The sequence below is a fragment of the Palaemon carinicauda genome, chromosome 40 (genome assembly GCF_036898095.1).
Source record: "Palaemon carinicauda isolate YSFRI2023 chromosome 40, ASM3689809v2, whole genome shotgun sequence".
NCBI classification, from domain to species: domain Eukaryota; kingdom Metazoa; phylum Arthropoda; class Malacostraca; order Decapoda; family Palaemonidae; genus Palaemon; species Palaemon carinicauda.
In genome coordinates, this window is record NC_090764.1 from 27907678 (window position 1) to 27912677 (window position 5000).

The window sequence follows — 5000 nt, forward strand, 5'->3', positions numbered from 1 at the left end:
AACTGTTAAAACGAACTAAGTTTGAAATTATAAAGACCTGGATAGGCTAAAAAGGGAGCCATGGGCCATTTGTAGAGTAATACTCAAGGCGTACAAATTTCTGCTTAAAATGGTAGATTTAATTACATACTAGATCGAGAAAAATATTCTGATAAACATGAGATAAGAACCGAGAATAGGGATTTTTTTTTTTTTTTTTTTTTTTTTTTTTTTTTTGTCATAAAATTAGTCTCAGTTAACCGTAAAATAAGTGTATCAGATACAGTATCATAAAAATGAAAAAAAAAAACGTAAACTCAATAAAATACAGGACAGTTCCATAATTGACTACATTATTGTAAAGTAGTAAATTAGTATGCCCAAATTTGAATTTATTGAGTATACATCATTGATTGTTGCGATTGAAATTTGCTGGAAAATTATTTAAAAAATTTATTAACTACGGGAGAATATTTATAAAGTTAATTGATTTTATTCTATTGTAAATTTTATAATAATAAAAAACACCAGTCAGTGAATCTCAAGAAAGTATCGAAAAGCGTTATATGAAGGAATACTTTTTTCTAAATATTTGATTGTTTAATTCGGACAATGTGCAATTTTATATTAATTTCAACAATCTTATACACCAACATTATTTCATGTGAATAATGAATATCTCTGATTATTGGGAACTAATTCTCCACATTAAACCATTCAGACGATTGTTTTTTTATAATTGTACTTCTAGAAAATTTTCAAAAAGTGTTTTAAAAGTTATGTAGCCTTTTGGTCCCAAGCCACTCTATTTGGGTAGCTATTAGGGTTTGAAATGATATTTAAGGGATCATGCGCTCTTGGTCTTCCTAAAATTTAACTTAATATTTCTTGCTTGTGAGGCAGGCTATCTATGACAAGTGGACGCCCCTGAACGCACCTCGACTCTTAACACCTGAGTGACTATAGTAATGATGTACTGTACAAGGAGTTAAAAGTGAAAGTGCACCAAGCAGGAAAGATTACCTGAAAAAATATATATGGTACAACAATGATAGATTTCACTACGTTTTACTATGATATAGTATGGTATCGTTTAGAAGATTGGAACAAACATAATAAAATGCATCCCTTCAAACACTAGATTTTGAAGTGCATATCTTAATGATGGAGATAATTATTGCAATTAAAATTCCCAATCCAGTGTTTTGGGATACTATATTCACGTTTTTTTTTACCATTGGAACTGGTCGCCTTTTGTACTCTCCATCCAGTTAGCCAATCAGACCTTTTTTTTCTTTTTTACTGTAATTTGACTCATTTAAATAAATCACTTACCTTCACATCATAAAAGATGCTATCTCTGACATTTTTGGAAAATATTCTTCCATGCATCTCATTGAGGAGGTCGTTTTTGGGACACGCCAAATATTCGGTAATTTCCCTTTTGGAACAAATAACATGTGTTATTGGTGTGTTTATAAGGGTTTTCGTAAGTTCTGGTTGGGTAAATGTAGGAAAGTCCTACTTTTCATTATAATGCTGAATGAAACTAGGAGATACGTCTAAAAGTGGTTCAAAAGGGAAGCTTGACGGTAAAGGTAACTTGGGTAAAGTAAGGACACGGAACCCTAGAGGGGTGTAGCTCCCTTTCCCCGGTAGGTGAGGACAGGAGTCTTAGGTGGGAAACCATAGAGTAGGCCATGTCACTGTTTATTTTCCTTTTGAAATACGGGTTTTCAGTCATATCTCCTAGTTTCTCAAACTCTTATAACCTTGAAAAATAAGGTTTTATGACAAATATTCTCTGCAGGACCTTTCAAGTTGCCTATAAATACTCTTTGTACACCTCTTATTTTTTTATAGGTTTTTATATTAGAATATAGATTTGCCTAATGTTTAGTATGCCAGAGGTGGTGCATAGTAGAAATATTTTTTAAGAGAAAAGAGGTCATATAAGCACTAATGATGAAGGACCATTGATTTCCAACAAGGAAGGTTGCACGACCAGTGTTCAGGAAATGAGGTGGATATTGAGAATTATGCTCGTACATATATGCATGCGTGTCTGCTTAAATGCATGCAGTAAATTTTAAGATAATATGTGAGTATTTTATGTAATCTAACGTAGGCGAAGGAAAATATGATTAATTTACTTTTTTCTGAAGTGGCATATTTTTCATCCAACATCAAGCTATAACAATCTATAATCTACACTGAATCTGATTGGGAACTGAAACGACCACTTGAACATTTGCATTTTCATCCAACCCATCATTGTCTATAAAGGAAGTGGTGTTTTGTACATACGAGTCTATCAAATACTTTTATCGCTTTGCTTAGTCTCTCAATCTCACGGACCATCTGGGGTTTTTACTCCAGGTTAAAGTCTGCTTTTAAGGGTAATCTGTCTCTTCGAGGGTAAATAAAAGATGACTAAAGAGCTTCAATGTTCCGCCGTTTTAGCAGTAATTAATCTTAGTATGCGTTATGTTTATATCTTTGGTTTTATTATGGTTTATCTTTGGGTTGGTTGTAGTATTTTTTATTGATATAATTATTTAATCAATTATAAATGGGGCTAATGAGCGTTATGTCTTTTTACCAAGTTATATTTTATGAAATCAGAAAGAAAACAATTTACTTTTTTTTTTTGGGGGGGGGGGGTCCATACTGATTTTGTTAAAACCTTATTTTCCGTTCCCATTTCACATTGATATTGATAAATTCCCCAAAGTGCTGGTATCGACCAGGTTCAAAGGAAAAAAAATAGCAAAGTCGTGACAAATGTCCATATTAAAAGTGACATAATTCACAAATGAACAAAACTGCTCTAATAAAAGAACGTTCATTAGGATGTCCCGTAATTCAGGCAAGGAATAGAGACCCCTGATCCAGAACTACGTTGACCATTATATAAATTAGGTTAAATAACGATGGATTCCTGTAAGGACGACTGACATATTTGTTTGGAAAGGTGAAAAAAGAAAACTTCCATGCAAGTTCATTGGGAGAACTGGCATACATTTGGGACTTAGTTAAATCTGTCGAAGAAAGTTGTTATTACAAGGTAGGGAAGTATTTGGTTGTGATACTTTTTTCTGTCTAACCTTTCAGTGTCCTATTATTACCATGGTTTTATAAATGTCACCGAGTATCTGCTGAAATACTTTAAGAATTTCGAACTTTCATTCTTGAATGAACCGAATATTGAGGTTTTGATGAGAGAATTCTTTGATAATGTTAGCTATCTTCGTCACAAATAAAAATTTTATCATATCGACTCACTGACTTTAGCAGATATGTTCTAGTGACGATGCCCAAATATATATATATATATATATATATATATATATATATATATATATATATATATGTATATATGTATATATATATATATATATATATATATATATATATATATATATATATATTATGTGTATTTATATAGTGCACATATCATATTCGTTTGGAATTTCTATTAAATTGTAAGACACGTGTCGCTTAAAAATTTCCGATATTTTCTTAATTTTTTATACCTCTACCTAGGTGTTGGACTTTAGCCTTAAACTTCCCCATGTTCGCTGTCCATGACAATTTTTAATATCTAGTATCATTTTGGGATGAAGATGCTATCCCCTGGTCCGTCTCCACCATTGCTACAACTGTAAACAATTGGGTATCTATCTGATGAGTAAATAAATTTTCATGGTTATGGAAGCACAGTGGTGTTGTACTTGTTGCTCCCTGTCAAGGACTACTCCTTCGTTCGTTCGTTTTAGAATGCCTTGCCTTATGCAAGATACGTGCTCTTGACTGTACTAATGGTGCGCTTGCTACTGAGAGCTTATGTGATGTCCTTATTATTATTATTATTATTATTATTATTATTATTACAAACTAAGCTATAACCCTAATGGAAAAAGCAAGGGCTCCAACAGGGAAAAATAGCCCAGTGAGGAAAGGTAACAATGTTATAAAAAACCACAAGAGAAGTAATAAAAAATCAAAATAAAATATGCTAAGAATAGTAATAACATCAAATTACATCTTTCATATATGAACTATAAAAAAACCCCAAAACAGGAGAGAGAGAAATAAGATAGAACAGCGTGCCCGAGAGTACTCTCAAGCAAGAGAACTCTAATCCAAGACAGTGAAAGCCATGGTACAGAGGCTATGGTACTACCCTTAGACTAGAGAACAATGGTTTGATTTTGGAGTGTTCTTCTCCTAGAAGACCGGCTTACCATAGGTAAAGAGTCTCTTCTACCCTTACCAAGAGGAAAGTAGCCACTGAACTATTGTACTGTAGAAGTTAACCCCTTGAGAGAAAAATAATTGTTTGGTAATCCCAGTGTTGTGAGGTGTATGAGGATAGAGGAGAATATGTAAAGCATAGGCCAGACTATTCGATGTATGTGTAGGCAAAGACAAAATGAGCCGTAACGAGAGAGAGGGATCGAAAACAGTACTGTCTGGCCAGTCAAAGGACCAAATAACTCTTACTACTAATTCTAATATCCATCAAACTGAAATCTTCTTCTTTCATAAAAGTGATGTCAAGGTAAAATGACGTTTGTATACTTATTCTTAGAAGAGAATAGTTCATTTTTCCATATGAATACAGAACATCTTGAACCCCCCCCCCCTCCCCCGGTAATGTAGTTGATTTATATAACTTTAATGCGGAAACTGGTTTTCACTGCTGCCTACAGTACTGCAAGATTTTATAAAGCTACAAACCAGTCTTGCAATATTTTCTAGCGAAATGGTTTCAACCTTCCCTGCGCTTTCCATCAACCACTCCACCAAAGCCGAAAAAGTGAAACTAAAAGCATCAAAACTTTTTCCGGAAGTTCTTTGATCTTTAATAGGTAATTAATTCGGAGAAACAACATGAGAGAAATTATGAAATTGGCCGTATTTGATGATTCCTTACGGACGCTAAGTATAGACTTCTCTTCCTCTTTACCACGCCCTCATGCCCCCCCCCCCCCCTCTTCCATTCCGCCGCTTCCCAT